Source organism: Symphalangus syndactylus, chromosome 8 (genome assembly GCF_028878055.3).
Source record: "Symphalangus syndactylus isolate Jambi chromosome 8, NHGRI_mSymSyn1-v2.1_pri, whole genome shotgun sequence".
NCBI lineage: Eukaryota > Metazoa > Chordata > Mammalia > Primates > Hylobatidae > Symphalangus > Symphalangus syndactylus.
Window position 1 is genome coordinate 89,312,463 of NC_072430.2, and position 18,429 is coordinate 89,330,891.

At 31.7% G+C, this 18,429-nt stretch overlaps 1 long non-coding RNA gene across 1 annotated transcript; it reads right to left on the reverse strand.

Annotated features, from left to right (window-relative positions):
* Positions 1–447: 447 nt before the first annotated feature.
* LOC129488705 (uncharacterized) lies at positions 448–2,498 on the reverse strand. The gene is made up of 3 exons (XR_008659720.1): positions 2,475–2,498; positions 2,282–2,367; positions 448–964 (listed from the first exon to the last, which is right to left on the reverse strand). It is a non-coding gene; the product is annotated as an uncharacterized lncRNA (long non-coding RNA).
* Between the last annotated feature and the right edge of the window lie 15,931 nt (positions 2,499–18,429).

Below are 18,429 nucleotides of genomic sequence, written 5' to 3' on the forward strand. Positions count from 1 at the left end.
AATATAAATTTAAAAATTATTATTATTATTATTATTATTTTTTGAAACAGAGTCTCACTCTGTTGTCCAGGCTGGAGTGCAGTGGCGCCATCTTGGCTCACTGCAAGCTCCGCCTCCCGGGTTCATGCCATTCTGCCTCAGCCTCCCGTGTAGCTGAGACTACAGATGCCTGCAACCACAACCTGCTAATTTTCTGTATTTTCTAGTAGAGACGGCATTTCACTATGTTAGCCAGGATGGTCTCGATCTCCTGACCTTGTGATCTGCCCACCTCAGCCTCCCAAAGTGCTGGGATTACAGGCGTGAGCCACCACACCCTGCCAAAAATTAACTTAAAAAACACAGTAGTTCATAGAGACAGTTGCCACATTTCACATTTTCTCATTGACAATTTAACAATATAATCAATCACCGTATTTGTCTATACATGTATAAACACAATATAGCCACGTTCAGTTAGTATTTAATTGGAAAGAATTGTATATTCACAAAATTCACAAGCATAGCCAAGAGCCGTATTTGAAGAGGAGACTGCAGAGAACGTTCTGTAGAAATAAAAGACCTCAAAAATGTCAATGTTAGTCAACCAAGAAAGGAAAAGATGAACAAAACTCTCTTAAATTGCTGTCTCATCTTCTATCAATCCAATTCAATGGATGAATCCTTCCCACTGTACTAAAATTTAGTTTCTGATTGGTACTTTGTTATTTTTTCATCATTTTAAACAATGCCAATTTAAATTATATGACACTGTAATGTAAGTACCTGATGTGTCTAAATGATGAAATACCAATCCTTGCCAAAAATGATGGAACAGCACATACTCAGTATTAATTGTGACAGCTATTGCAGTTCCTAGATTACAAACAGCTTTTCCTTAGTTAAAAAGTGCACCAATCGAGTAGAGGTACATTTAAAGACCTGAATTTTCTTCATGATAATTTTTAAAAAGATTTTTCACAACCTGAAAACATAAAAGATGTAATTTTCATTGTCTTTTTAAAACAATATTTTTCTTTTATCTTGGAATTTTTGTATTTTTGCACAATGGCTTTCATTAATACTTTAAATCTTATCTCTAAAAGAACTGACAATTGCACAATCTGAAAAAAATACTATAATTTATGAAAAAACAAACAGGTATTTAATCACTGAATATCTAATAGATATTCCAGTGCCAAGCCATAAGCTGACAAAGTACATGTTTGTGACGATGTGGTACTTTGGTCTAACATGTAGCACTGTTAGATGGTAGATGATAGATAGATGCTATATTCATACGTTTTGTGACTACAATGAACAGAATCTGGTTTCAGTTAATATATTTTATAGTAGATAATTTAAGTTTCAATATTTCAAGCTAACATAGTATTATTAAATTTGTCTATTATATTAGAGCATAATTAAAATGAATATTTAGAATAATGAATAGAAAAAAAAGGAATTACTATTTAACTCAGTAGTATTGAGTGAATAAATATGGCCTGAAAAATGGGAGTCTTATTTTAAGGACTGCATAAAAGTAATTCTTAATATCTATTAATAGTAAGGGAATGTCCATGGAAATATAATATGTTTTAATACAAATGGCATTAACAAATGAGAAAAATAAATGCTAAATTTTCTGGCCTGATTTAATGTAGAAAAATAAAATCTTGTAAATGACTATAATACTTGCCAATGTCATATACATACATGGGTCTCTGATGTTATTATCTAGTGCCCATTTATCTGGTTTAAATTTTGGCTGGGCTAGGTGGCTCACATCTGTAATCCCAGCACTTTGGGAGGCCGAGGAGGGCAGATCACGAGATCAGGAGTTTGAGACCAACCTGGCCAATATGGTGAAACCCCGTCTCTACTAAAAATACAAAAATTAGCCAGGCATGGTGATGTGCGCCTGTAATCCCAGCTACTCGGGAGGCTGAGGCAGGAGAATTGCTTGAACCTGGGAGGCAGAGGTTGCAGTGAGCTGAGATCACGCCACTGCACTGGAGCCTGGGTGACAGAGTGAGAGTCTGTCTCAAGCAAACAAAAAACCTAAAGCTTTTTGTGCCCATATTTCTAGTTACAAAAATGAAATATTTGTTATTTGAAAAGCAGTATATGAAAACTATGGATTTGAAAGTTTTCCAGTTTTTGGTAGTATGAAGTGTACCCTTTTATCTCTCACAGAACGCAAGTATAAAACCTTGACAGAATACGTGGCACAGCTATTTGAGGACTCTGAAGTGTAGACAGAAACAGACAGGTAAATGTAGAACACTGTAAATTAACGTACATCCAGAACAGCAGTGAGTCTGCCAGTTTTGTATCCTTTAGTATCTCCTGGCCCAAACTTAATTCACTGGGGAATTTTACAGTGATCTGAGGAGCAAAACAAAACAAAACAAAACACAACGTAAGGAAAAACTTAAAGCTCAGAGAGAGAAGGAAAATAATATTTTGTCCTTTATTTTTATTTTCTCTCATACTATAGGCTTCTAGGCAACCCTGCAGTGGTAGTAGTGGTGACAGCAGCAGCTGCAATGATGGCAGCCTGCAGGAGCCAAGAGTGTAAGAAATGGAAACCTCTCTCTTTATTTTCTCTGGAGCTATAGATTCAGACGGTGAGGCGAAAGTCTTGTTGTCTTTCTCTCTCTCTCATTCATATCATATGTATATCTATATGTCTATCTATAGCTAATCTATTTGAATGTCTATATATCTATATTTACATGTCTCCTATTCTTTTTGGAAGCAGACATGGCTCAATTACAGAAGTGGTTGCATTCTGCCTATAGGATAAAAAAAAGAAAGAAAGAAAGAAAGAAAAAGCAAGAGAACAGTGGGGAAAATTGTAGAAAGGTGGCAGAGCTAGAAAAACCAATCCCATTGAGTAGTTTGTGAACTACTGGGCTCACCTTTGCCCTACGCATGTAAAAATCTAATTTTAATTATCATGCAAAAGACATTAAGAACTGAGCTAATAGACCTCTTCCCAAGTTCTTCACTAAGCTTTGCTGCATATATGGCACATAATTGTATAGCAAAGCAATGAGTTTGAAAAATGAACTAACATTGGAACCATAGACCAGAGAATTAGAGTTAGATCTTGCAGCCTGAACCTACCCAGATAAATTTCATAATAAAACATGAATTTTAACATTCTTCACAGGACTTTGACAAGACCCAGTGTCACATAATGTAAAATTCAGAAGGTCAAGATATAATCCAAACTTTCTCAATGTATGATGAATTATGATATCAACTTGCCAGAAGAAAATGATCAAAAGATGATAGAGATGTAGGAATTATCTGACAAATACATTCAAATAAGCAAATAAAACATTTTTGAAACAAATGTTATAAAGTGTAAAAAGCCTATAAAATATGAAGAAGAAAGAAAGGGTAATTTTAGAACTGAAAATCCCACTGAACAAACTCAATGGAAGAATACAGATAAGATAGGAAAAAGTGAGTAAACTTGAAGATAGATCAATAGCTTTTACCCAATCTGAACACGAGCCATAAAGAGACACAAAGAGAGAACAAACATTGAATAAATATAACAAACAGAGCTTTAGGGACTCGTGGAAAAAGGTCAAAAATTTGGAATTCCGTAAGAACAGGGAAAGAGTATGATGCTGAAACAATAATAAAAGAAATAATAGATTGAAAGTCCTGCATTTGGTGAAAGACAGATCTATAGACTTATGAGGCTGAATGAACTCCAAGCAGAATAAACACAAATAAATATATGTTCAGATATATCATAAACAAACTGCTGTAAACTGAAAACAAATACATATCTTGAAAGGAGCCAGAGAAAAACAGTTCATTATTTATAGGGGAGCAATGATTTGAATGACCACAGGCTTCCCATTGAAAATCTTAGAGGCCAGAATAAATGGGCCCAGCATTTTCTGAGTACTGCAAGAAAAGAGCTATCCATTCAGAGTGTTAGTGAGTAAAAATATCCTTTATGTCAATGATGCAATAAAGACATTTTCATATGAAAGAAAACTAAAATAATTTTTAGGCTGCAAAATGCTCTAAAATAATTGCCCAAGAAAATTCTTCAGACAGAAGAAAAATTATACTGGAAGGAAACTTGCAAAATCCAGAATAAATTTGGAGAACCTAAAGTGTAAATATATGGTAAATATAATAGATATTTCCTCTCCTTTTGAGTTCTTTTAAATTTGCTTGCAAGTTGAAAACAAAAAAAATATAGCACTGCCTAATGGGGGTTTCAATATGTACAGATGCAAAATATAAGACAACCAGGGTATAAAAGAAGGAAAGTAAAGTGGACTGTGTATGGTGGAAATACTTCTACATTCCAATGGAAGTGATAAAAATTTTAAATAAGCTGTGCAAAGCTATGAATGGTTTTTACAATTTCTAAAGAAAAAGATCTTCAGCAGGTGAATAGATGGAATGGGAAGACATCCATATGATGAACTACTAGTCATCAATACATGCAACAACTTGGATAGATCTCAAAGATATTCTGCTGAATGAAAGAAAACATTCTCAGAAGATTACAGGCTATGTGATTCGATACCAGTGATGTTCTTGGAAAAAAAATTATAATGAGGAGAACAGATTAGTGGTTACCAGATATCACAGGAAGGTGTGACTACATAAGGATAGCATAAGGGAGTTTTTTGGGTGATGGAAATGTTTTTTATCAATATTATATTGACATGTGTTAAAATTCATATAATTATATATCAAAAGTTCATCTTATTTAAAAAATAAGCCAAAAATAAAACAATTTATTTTAATTTAAACTTTTATTTTAGAGTCGGGGGTACATGTACAGGTTTATTAAATGGGTATATTGTGTGAGACTGAGGTTTGGGGTATTAATGATCCCATCATCCAGGTAAGTCAGCATAATACCCAATAGGTAGCTTGTCAATGCTCACACCACCCCCCACCTCCCCGCTTTAGTAGTCCCCAGTGTCAATTGTTGCCATCTTTATATCCATGTGTATGCAATGTTTAGCTCCCACTTATAAATGAGAACATGTGGTACTTGGTTTTCTGTTTCATGTTAATTGGCTTAGGATAATGGCCTCCAGCCCCATCCATGTTGTTGCAAAGGACATTATTTTATTCTTGTTTATGCCTACTTAATATTCCATGATGTATGGGTAGCACATTTGCTTTATCCAGTCCACCATGGATGGGATCATAGGTTGATTGCATATCTTTGCTATTGTGACTAGTGCTGCAATGAACATAGGAGTGCATGGGTCTTTTTGGTAGAACGATTTATTTTCCTTCGGGTATATACCCAGTAATGGGATTGCTGGGTCAAATGGTAGCTCTGTGTTAAGCTCCTTCAGAAATCTCCAAACTGTTTTCCACAGTGGCTGAACTAATTTCCATTCCCACCAATAATGCATAAGTGTTCCCTTTTCTCTGCAACCTAGCAGACATCTGTTATTTTTTGACTTTTTAATAATATATCGCTCCGTCGCCCTGGCTGGTGTGCAGTGGCACCATCTCAGCTCGCTGCAACCTCTGCTTCCTGGGTTCAAAGGATTCTCCTGCCTCAGCATCCCAAGTAGCTGAGATTACAGGTGTGTGCCACCAAGCCCGGCTAACTTTCTGTATTTTTAGTAGATACCGGGTTTCGCCATGTAGGCTAGGCTGATCCACCAGCCTCAGCCTCCCAAATTGCTTGAATTGCAGGCATGAGCCATTGCACTCCAACTATCCTGTGGTTTTGTTCTGCATTTGTCTGATGATTAGTGATGTTGAGCATTTTTTCATATATTTTTTTGGCTACTTGTATGGCTTCTTTTGAGAACTGTCTGTCCACGTCTTTTGCCCACTTCTTAATGGGATTGTTTGTGTTTTGCTTCTTAAGTTCCTAATAGATTCTGGATATTAGACCTTTGTCAGATGCATAGTTTGTGAACATTTTCTCTCATCCGTAGCTTGTCTGTTTATTCTTTTGATAGTTTCTTTTGCTGTGCAGGAGCTCTTTAGTTTAATTAGGTCCCACTTGTCAATTTTTGTTTTTGTTGCAATTTCTTTTGGGGACTTAGATTTTTCACATTGCTGTCTCTGTACTTTGAGTTAGCAAAAATATAGTAGTATTTTCAATCAGCCATATGTTATTGATGTAATTTCAATATAAAAATCAATCACATCAAAGGTCCTATTTTATTAAAAAATATTTTTTCCTTTGATTTACTAAAATACATATATAATTTCAATCTATTTCACTGTTGATCACATGCATTTTTCCCTTTCACATTATTCCAAGAATAACTAGAACTATGTAGAAAGTGAAAATGTCATTTCTAATATCTCTAAATTACACTAAAAAATTCTTTGCCTATTAACCAAACTTGTCTATTTTCATGTACAAAATATTGCAATTCGATCCAGTTTATTCTAAACAAATGGATCACATTAATGTATAATCTGATGTTATTACAGGAAACTTGAATTTTAATGAGCCCTGCTTGATTTGGATGAGTGAAGACAGGCATAACACAATCGAGTCAATTAGCAAGAATTTTGTAATCAATGTTGATTAAGAAAATGGGATGATGGTATGTGCAGAATTTGGAGGCATTCCCTGGCTTGAACGTTAATATAATGGGATAAACATTGGCATTTTAATGGTAGCACATTGCTCTGAAATGAAATGATAGATGTTTTGATACATGCAAATATTAATCTGTATATATTTTATTACATATGACTGGAAATCCATTGAAAGCGATCTAAGAATGAAGAATAAGTTGTTCGGCTTTCATCTTCCAGCAAATCATAATTATTAAATCTGCTATTGCTAAATATGTAATAAAATAAATTTATAATACAGATACATAATTATCCTTATTATACTTTTGTCCTATACATCACTAATGAGTATATATCCTGGCTTTGGAGTTTTGTTTATTTCATGTCATTTGCACATTATATGCAGTTGCTGTTCTGTCTGTTGCAGGCCGTTTTTCCCATGGAGAAACCAATGCACTTAACTGACTTATGCTTATAGATAAAATATATGCACATGTCTTCTATCAGTTCTTTATAGCATCAATTGTTTTCTCCTTCATATATTCACTTTCACTTTATAGGCTATATTGGAAATAATTGTATTTTGCTTTCTTTTAATGTTCTTTTAAATTATGGTTTCGTTAACCCATTATCCAATATCACTTAATATCCTTTTATTAATGATTTTGAAACACATGATTTCATGACATAGAGCTTAATATTGAGTATAAATTTTCTTCAGTAATAAAGACTTTGAAATAATAAAAGCATTGTCTTTATAATTAGGACTCATGCCAGACCTGAGAGCAACAATTCATATTAATTAACATGACATAAAGATTTAAGAAATTAAAATATGTCAGGATTATGTTACTGAGAATGATGTAACAATTAAATATGTAAAATTAAAAACATGTATACATACCAGAATAGTAAACTTATTCTGAAGGAAGAATGAACTTCTATTACATTTTGCATCTGAATAAACAACCTTCTCTTGAGTGATTGTGCCTGATCTGATTCCATTTTTCCATGTAATTTAGAGTTCATCAACCAAAGGAACTGAAAATCAATTAAAATATTATCTCAAATAATAATTAGAAATAATATTATAATATTAAAATATTATTTCTACTCATTATTTGAAATAACTTTTTCTTTCTCAAGTATTATAAAATATTATAAATACAATTTTGAATATAATTATGGGCATTCTTCACATGAATTTCCAGAGTGACACCAGTATTATTTTGTTGTACAAAATGAAAAACATTACATTTTCTCAGATGTTTATTGATATGATGATAATTTTTTCTACTCATTTAATTATTCATTAAGTGAAGAATTTTTGTGTCCATTGTTAAATTTGAACAATTTTTTTTTGCAAAAAATATCAGAGTATCTAAATGCGCCTTTAGTTCACATTTTTCCTAAGCTATTCTTGGAAAATCTCACCATATTATCAACGTTTATGTGAATGTTGGGTAGAATTATGATTTGTTTAAAAACACTAAGAGTTTATAATAGATCATCTCATCCAGCATTGTGATAGACACTGGAATTATTTTAGGAACAAGGAGAACAATATTTCTAACATAGAGTAGAACATAGTCTCTAAGTAATTTGCATCATGCTGAGTATCACAAAAATGGAAGTATGGTGCTAGTATGAAAATATATAAAAAAGAAGTTGAATACTATTCAGTGAAAGCCTCTCTGAAGGATGTCTTATAGGCAGCATAAAGCTAGGTCTTGTTTTCTTATCCTGACTGTAAATCTGACAATTTATGTGTTTAAACAGGTGTAGAGCATTCATATTTAAAATGATAGCTCATGTGGCTGTATTAAAATATATCACTTCCTTATCTGTTTTTGCTCTATTTGTTCTTTCCTTTTTTTCCTGCTTCCCTTGAGTTTAACAAGCATGTTTTATGATTTGCATTATATCCAAATTACTCATAGCACCTTTGAAAAATGTTTTCCTTAGTTTTATTATATATGTTAAAATAATATGAGTTTACCTTCAGAGATTTTTCTTTTTTTTTTTTTTTTTTTGAGGCAGGGTCTTGCTCTTTCTCTCAGGCTATGGTGCAGTGGTGCTATCATGGTTCACTGCAGCCTCCAATTCCCTGGCTCAAATGATCCTCCCACCTCAACCTCCTGAGTAGCTGGGACTACAGGCATGTACCACCTCGCCTGGCTAATTTTTGTACTTTTTGTAGAGACAAGGTTTTGCTATGTTGGCTAGGCTACCTTCAGAGAATATAATACCACTTCACATATGTAAACATGTTATAACTATTATAATTTCCAATTCTTCCTCTCTAGGCCTTTACCATCATTGTCATGTATTTTATTTTATGTATATTATAAAGACAATAACTGTTACCATTCTGCTGTAAACACTCAATTATCTTTTAGAGTAATTAAAATCATAAAAATGGTTTTATTTCACCTTTATTTATTCCATTTTGCATGCCTTTTAATTCTTAGTGTTGATCTCAGTTTCTGTGACCTATACCATATTTATTCTACTGGAAGAGTTTTCTTTAACATTTCTTGTAGAGTAGGTCAGCTGATAGTTCCTTCCCTCAGTTTCTGTTTATCTAAGTTTTATTTCTGTTTGACTTTTAAATATTATTTTTATAGAATATTCTTCAAATTTCTGCTTGACTCCGTTCCTTTGTAGATAGGAGTCTTTTTCTCTTATTATCTTCACGATTTCCTTTTTTACTTTGATTTTCAGAAATTTGAATATGATAGTTATGATTTCCTTTTTGATATTTATTCTGCTTTTTTGTTCTTTGAGTTTTGTGGGTTTGCAGTTTAATGTCTATCACGATTTTGAAAAATTTCCTGCCACTAATTCTTCAAATATTTCTTGTTTCCATTCTTCTTTCTTCTACTTTGGCTATACTGATTGCATTTATCTCAGACGATTTGATACTGTGACACATTTTTGTATATTATCTTCTGTTTTTCTTTTTTCTTTTTTTTCTCTTTGCATTTCTATCTGGGTAATCTCTATTGACCTTTCTTCAAGTTTAATAATTTTTTTTCTCTCTGCTCCATCAAGTCTACTGGTGAGCCTGTTGAAGGCTTTATTTCTATTATGGTGTTTTGATTTCTAACATTTCTACTTTCTTAATTTTTAATAATTTCCATTTCTCTGCTGGAAGTATCTATCTGATTGTGTATGATGTCACACTTTTTGATTAGAGCCTTTAACATATTTATCATTGTTGTTTTAAATTCTCTGTCTCATCATGCCAATATCTCTTTCATATCTGATTCTGGTCATCATGATAATTTTGTCTTTTCAGCCAATGTTTATTCTTACCTTTTCACATACCTCATAAATGTTTGTTTTAAGCAAGACATGTTGCAAAATATACAGAGGTAAGTAAGTTTGAAAGTGAGCACCCCTTTTCTTTTGTTAGATCTTAGTGTAAGGGTATTGCACAACTCCTTAGTCAGAGGTTGGACTTGGTATAAAGTTTTTATTGTAATGATTACTCTCAGTGTACTAGAAGATTCAAATTCGGCTAGTCATTTCTGGTGTTTAAAGTTTGGGCAAATTTGTGATTTCTCCTCTCTGGTTTATTTAGTTATCCTCATTTTTTACTTTAGGTGTTCCTTTTATGTTGTTTCCAAGAGACAATCTGTTTCTTGCTGCTTCCCCAGTTGTATTCCACTGTTACTTTTATTCAGTGCTTGCTTGAGTGATGGTGTGTGTGTGCATGTGTATGTGTGTGTGTGACATGGTGGCAGGCATGTTATCTGATGTTTTGATTAACCTTCAATCTTAGTTAGGATTATAAAAGTGGGTGTCAGTGGTACAGTTCACAAACGTGTTTCTTTCCCTCAATCAGAGGTAATGCTGAGCCTGACATCTGCTATTATTCTTCACCTAAAAGTAGAGATTTTTGTTTGTTTGTTTTTGTTTTGTTTTTCTATCCACACCTCCCTCATTTGTACTCCTTTACTACCTTTGCTATCAGGCTACAAATTTTGTTACCCTTCCCTCTGTAGGGTAAGACTTTTAATTATCAGTAGAGACAGGTGAGATGGGTCTGGGTAGTTTTGGCAGGAGCTACTGCTCCCATTATCCAGCCAACACGATGGTGGAAGCTTTTACTTAATTCTCTCTGAGAGTGAATGGTGAGATATCTTGAGGAAAGTCTGTAAGATACTGCAAACCCCCTATGTCGGTGGCCCGCAGGGCATCTTTACACTTTCACATAACCTACATCTAGCATTTGGCCATTAGGTAACAATGTCTAGCTGGATCTTCCTATTGGCTTATATGGCATTAAATAGCATATGTTTCAGGTAAGCACAAGTTTGAGTAGTGTTTCTCCCTGTAAGCACTTACCTATTTCCAAGTTTTCAATTAGCTCTTCAAATTACAACTACAGACCTCTGATGGGCTGAAGAAACACCATTAACTGGCAGTTTTTCCAATGTTTTCTTCTGGTGGTATGAGCGAGAACAATGTTCTTTCTAGCTTTCATTTTGAGCTGAAGCAAAATATGTATATTGTGGGAATTTTATTTCCTAATGTAATCACTTCCAACTGGACGTCAACTGTTCCCAAAAAACTTTTGAAGTGATAGAGAGGTTGTAAAAAAAAGTTCAATAAGCTATAGTAATAATTACACTAGATGCACAGTGGTCCTTTCTAAACTTCATATGCAACTATTTAACCACAGTTCCAATATATTGTCCTTAATAGGTATTGTTTATTAAAAAAGAACGTAATTCCCATTCATCAGAAAAACATATAATATGCTTTAGTTGTTATAATGAATAATGTGACATTTTTGTTATTTGTTTTTAATCTTGTTTCACATATTCAATCTTAGAAAAATAATTGCATACAGGAAAATTGTATCTGCTGTAGGTTAGATTTTATTAACATACCTTTAAACCTTTTAATCAATTTATATTTCATTTGAAAAAGCCAATAAATTAACTATAATCTACAGCTAATTTGCTTTTATTGAAATGCATATAACTATTATTGCAGCAAATATCAGTCCCATTTTTAGAATCATAATGAAGAGATTTCAAATTACTTAGAATTCTTATTAGATTGAATGTGAGACCATATGAGAATATGCTATAAAGTAAGATGATTTATTGTTAATTTAGCTTAATATGTTGCTAAACTTAAAGCACCAGGGCTTAACAATTAGTTTCAAAATTTTAAATACGCCTAAAAAGTTAAATTATATATAAAATCCTAGGAGAAATTTATTTTATACTAAGATACTCACTTATTTATAATTGTACTTAATTTAACATTGAGAAGCAAAGGAATTTATTAGCAATTCTATGGTAAATTGTGCAGTTTCCAAAGCTCAAGTGGTTTGGGTTCACATATTATATTTACCTCTCTATCTCTACCCCTATTCTTAACTATATCTATCTCTATACCAATGCCTATACCTATGGTATATCTAGCACTTAGCTACCCAAACATAGACAGGTTTCTTAAATATCCCTATCTCCATAAGGATAGTTAAATATCCCTATCTCCATAAGGATAGTTAAATATCCCTCTCTCCATAAGGATAGTTAAATATCCCTATCTCCATAAGGATAGTTAAATATCCCTCTCTCTATAGCTGTTTAATCTCTTTAGGGATATTTAAGAATCTTTTTCATGTTTGAGTAGCTATTAAGTGCTAGATATCTACTTTATAGTTTTGTGAGATTAAATAATTTAATTCATAATAAGCACTTATAAATGTCTTCATTAGACAACTATCATACTATTTTATTAGTCACAATTTTTCAACTCCTTTCTATGTGAAGTTCTATGGGAAAGTATTCAGTATCAAAAACAAGAATTAGAAATAATTGTGTTTTGTTGATATGCAAAACATATGATAAACACTTCATAAATTTTACCTTTCCTTTTCACAACCGTGATAGGCACCTTTGAGATGCCTAGTTGGAAGTAAGTGGTAGTGATTTGATTCAAACCTAGGTTCTCAAGAATTCAAAGATTTTTTTTTACATATCAGGTGGCTATGGGTGAAATGGTTGGTGCTGAACATCACTATTTTTTACCTTTTCTTCCTCAAAGAACTCAGCTACTGGAGTTCTATTAGTCTGCACATCTTACTGCAGGAGATTTGGCTGGTCTTTTATAGGGCTTCACCATATTTCCAAGACTCAATGACTATAATCTTGCTCTTTTCTCTCTACAAAGTAAATTAAGTGGGCAGTTTTAGTTTCCAAAAAAATTACTGCTGTGAAGTACTTATCTATCTTGATTAAATACCTAAGTATGCATGCTTAATAAAGTATGCAAATAATTATTTTGGCCCATGATTCTTTGTTTATATAACACCAGAATAGTTCTCTAAGTAATTAGCTAATGTATATTTGTTCATCCAAAGAAATTAATTGAGCAGTCACAATGCTGAGTGAGTTACACATTGTTGATTATGGAGAGAAACTGATAAAAGAGAAAAAGAATGATGCATCAACATTTTAATTTTGTAGAGTTCAATGAGTGGAGCTTTCTTTTTATTTTAAAATGCAAAAAAAGCACAGAAAAAATATCGAGCATGCACACAAACACAAATAGGGTTGAATATCTCATCTTTTTTTTTCTAATTACCAACACATTTGAAGAACCCCTTATTCCATAACTATTCCCAAGAAATAGGTATTGTTTTCTTTTATTATTTCAAAATTTTAAATGTTTTTATATATTACTTATATACCATCCTAAACCTTGTTTAACTTTATGTTTTTGAGAACTATCTTGATTGATATCCAGCCTTTGTTAATCTGTTGACGAGTATCTAAACCCTCAATTACTAAAACTTCTACTCTGGTTCCTTGAGATTGTATAGATTCAGCACGTTTCTCCTTTCTCCAACTTGGGCCCAGTCTCTGTACTATGGATTTTTATTTATTTGTTTGTTTACTTTTTCAGCTATAAATTTAAATTTAAACATAGCACATTTATTGTTTCTATATACTTAGAATGGTTTGCATGTGGGAGGAGGAATTTTATCTATAATAATTCCCCCTTACTGCTTGGAATTGGGCATCATTTAAAAATATTTACTGTAGCACTATTGGGGGATACTGAATAAATGCATGGTCTCTGAACACAAGGGGTAAAATTGGTAGCTACAAAGATAAGAATTATTTACATATATTTTCCTTTCCAAATAAATCCATTTCATGATTCTTAGAAATCAATATAGTATTAGTAGGAGAAAATATAGGGGAAATCAGAGGCATTCTTAGGAAAAAGTATTGACTCAAACTCTGGAAGTGAAAGAAATTTGTTTTTCTTATATATGTATATATTATACACCAAAATAGAACCTTAGCTTACTTTGTAATTTTCATATAGCAGAAAATATGAAACTCAACATAGCATATTAAAAAATGTAAAAAGCATAAAGCATCAACTAATGTGCTTAGTGTTAGACTCAATGACAAATATTTTTATAAAAATGTTTAAATTTTAAAATGGGTTATATATTTACATCTTTTAGAAAATGCTGGCTATATAAGGTAAAAGAATATTAATTTTATACCTCAAGAGACATTCTCTTCATAATATGATAGATTCGTAATTTAGAAATTGATTTGTAAAATAGAAGACACAGCTTCTATTTTGCACTTGGAATAATTTGCCATCTTGGATTCCATATTTTTAGCTTGGGCAATATATGAATATACTAAGTTTGATATATTATACATGCATATTTAAATTATGAAACTGAAGTGTGCATTCACCATAAAATATCCATTAAGAAGAATAAGAGGAAAGTATGTAATTCATTCTTCTTCACACTGAGCAATCTTTATCTTCATAATATTGACACTTTTTATTTGTAATGCATAAAACACTTTTACCCTGACTTTTATTTGTTATTACATAGTTTTCATATATATAATTTTGGTTTTTATATTCATTTTATTTTTTGATAAAAATTCACATAAATAAAATTACTAGCTGAAATTTTATTATTTTATATGTGAGAGAACTTGAATGACTGAAATACTTTTCTGAAAATACTTTAGCAACTTATACTTTGACCAGCACTATAAAAGAAACAAATTTTGTTGCAGACTACATAAGTAAAATTTTATTTCATATTTCTTTGATTACTAGTAAGGTTGAACACTCCTCTCTCACTATCTCTCGCCTATACTATTTCCTTTCTTAGAAACACAGTGAGCTTCTAATTCATGTGATTATATAGGAAAGCTCTTTACTCACAGCTAATTTATATTCCTCAGGATGATCTTTACCTGTGAATTTGGTAATTTTGCTGTGTAATGAATTGTATGGTTATAAAATTTACATGTCAATCAAATGTACTAATTAAGAATGATATTCTCATATTTTGAAAAGAGTTCTCATGGGTCAACTAAGAATTTGCTTTAGCAGTTATTAATAATAAATATTCCCCTATGACATTGAAGATATCAAAATATTACACAATTTATATATATATATATATACATGACTGAAATAAAAGCTAACTTCATAGCTAGTTGTTCTTTATTGTAGGCTTTTAATAACTATTTCTTTACCTTGATATCATTAGTCTGTTCTATAGTCTCATATTATTATTATTGCTTTAAGCTAATGCCAACTATAATTTTGATAATGGAAAATAAAAGGCAAAAATAAAAGAAAAGCACGGGCCTGTACATTAGTTCAAATTGTATTATTTCACCATTCTGCAAATTGTATGACAATCTATCTTCTCTAAGAAATTGCTACTAGGTGTTTACTAATTATTAGCATGAAAGTCACTATAATTTTTCAGGTTATAATTAGTTATGGTGACTGATTCAGTTCAAGGACTCAGCCATCAGCTGTCTAAGATTATAAATGCAAGATATTATTTGCTCTCTTCCAGTCAAGGCAATTCATTAGTTATGCTGTTTGACAGCAGCTGTACTCTTTGAGATGTGATTTATTCAGATTCCCTCAATATTACTGCGGAAGCATGGGGAGATAAGTGATTTGATGAGGCTGTGTATTTACTGTCAAATGGCATTATGTTTTGAATGTGCATTAACATTGATAGGAAGTTTGTGTTTTAAAAGCAAAGGATTAAGTCAAATGAAGAAAATTCCAGAAAATCCAAGTGTACACAATCATGTCATCTATAAGCATACATTTTTAAAAATATTATAAAAATTATCAAAATTCCACTTTGCTAATTTGTTCATTTATTGTGAATAGTAGATACATTGTTTAAAACATAAATATAGAAGACACACTCGTTACAAATATAAGTTGTCAAATCTTTATACACTGAAAATAACTGTAATTGTCCTATTTATATTGTAATGATTTAATTTATGTTTATTTTATAAAAGAATATATAAAAGAGAAATTGGAATAAACTATGTATACAGTTACTTGAATTTAAAATATTCTCTTGAAGTTTGAATGAACAAATCACATGCTTACAGTGTTTTTCCAACATTTATCTATAAAGTAACTGAAGGAAAATATTACCAGAATATATATCCTACTAATATATGTGTATATATGTGTGTGTGTAGATAGATAGATAGATAGATGATAGATAGATAGATAGATAGATAGATAGATATTCCAGTAGCTAGAGGCTTGAAACAAATGTATTGCAATGATTTTCCAAATTTTTTGTCATTGTACTCTTTTTCATCAATTTAGATTTTTAATAATATATATAGTTTATACATAATATATACGTATAGTTCTAAATATATGGATATGTATATATACACACATACATATACATATATACATATACATATATATATATACATATACACATATACATATACATATAAAGCTTACTTTGTTTAAGAGTGCTTCTGAGGTCCCCTTCTGCTTTTCTTCTTTCAGCTCCTCCCACCTGTGAGGTCCTGCTGAGTCTCTAATGCCTAAATATCTATGTGACTATGCTTTTTCAAAAAAAAAAAAATTAAACACAATTTTATCGTCGTAAGAACACTTTACATAAGCTCTATCTTTTTAATAAACTTTAAGTGTACAATACATTATTGCTGATTATGAGTGCAATATTGTACAGTAGATCTTTTTTAAACCATTGATCTAGCCTAGTGCTTATGTAACAAATGGAAATTTAGTGTTGGCTATTGCAGTCACATAGAACATGAAGCAGCCAGTGCTCAAATCTGAGCCTTTGGAGTCTGTGCTCAAAGCTCATGACATTCTTACAGGCTCCTTCAAGAAGAAAATAAATGTTCCAATGACCATATATTCAGTGTCCCATGAAGGTATGCAAACTGAAGATTCAGCCATGGCTATAACTAAAAAATATAGCAGTTCTATGTAGAATAATTATGAAAGTATATTTCCCTTATATTTATTAAGTTTATTTACAAATGATTTTCCTAGCATAATTCAGATTTTTTTTCTTTTCACAAGATAGACCACTGTCAGTTTCAAATGATCTGGAGAAATAAGCCAAATGACAAAAGGTGAGGGGCAGAGGAAGCAGGAAGAAGCAAAGAGAGATAAAGAGAATTGCTTAGGCTAGGACTTAGAGTTTGGCAATACCAACAGCAACCACCACAAGACCGAAATCCAAAGTAAACTTCTACAAACATTAGTTATAGACCTTTCTACATTCAAAGTGCTGAACTAAGAAATTTGAATGCAATATGGTCTTAAATGTGTACTTTATGGAGGAGGAAACATACATAAATATTTACAATACAGTAAAATGAGAACCTAAAAGTTGGTAAGAGATATAGAAAATGGCAATTAATTCATCCTGAGGTTGGAAAGTAGGGCTATTTTTGAACTAGGCCTTGAAGAAGGAATAAACATTCCATAAAGAGAATAAGGATCATTTTCAATTAAAAATTAAATATTTATCTTTCTAGAAGTCATAATTATAATAAAAGCTAACATGTAAATATTTAGTATGTGCCAAGCACATATATAAGTTACATTTTTAATCATTTGCGAAGGATTGTTTTTTTATTGACTGACTAACTCATACAAATTTTATTAACTCATTTAACCTCTCAACAACCCATGAGTTTGGAGTTTGGAGTGGTTATTACACCATTTTATAGACAAGGAAACTGACATAGAGTTGCTAAGTAATTTCCCCAGTACACCCATGACTAAGCAAATGGTAGAGCTAGTGACACATCCAATCAAAGTTACTTCACAGCTAACATTTTTAACAGTATTTTACTCCACCTCCTTTAGGGTCATACATAAAACTATGACTGTTAATGAATATATATCATGTATACCTATCAATAGTAAGCAAAGAAAAATTTAAAACAGAGGTTTCTTAAGCCATCAACATGCTGTTATTCACAATTAGAAACTCAAGAATGTCAAATAAATTTTATGAAAAAAGTGGAACAAAATATTTTATAACCAAATTGCTTTCATATCCAAACACAGTATTTTGCAAGTTCACTTACTTAAAAAGTAGAAGGTCTTTAGTAGTTGCTTACATAAGATTAGTAAATCATTATAAGAAGAAGAGTAGAAAATGCAACTTGGTTATTATGCACAATTTGCTTTGATTGTATAGTTGAGCGAAAAACTTCCTCCCAAGTGAGTGATACACATATCATGTAAATATATGTATATTTTAAAACATAAACTTGAAAATCTGGAGTAATGACATTGAAAATAACACAAAGTATTTTAGTGGCGTGAAAAAATTTTTCCCATCTGTGGATTAAATCTAAGAATTCTGGTAATCCTATTTTAAATTGATAATTTTAATTATCTAATGATAGTTCTAAATTCTAGAAGAGGAAAGGTTCTTACAATAAACTGAGACCAATGCTTTTTCCTCATAATTTGTTTGAGAAAGCATAGACACCATTCTTTGATTAGTACAAAATCCTTGAGTCTTTGTTGGGTATGGGCATA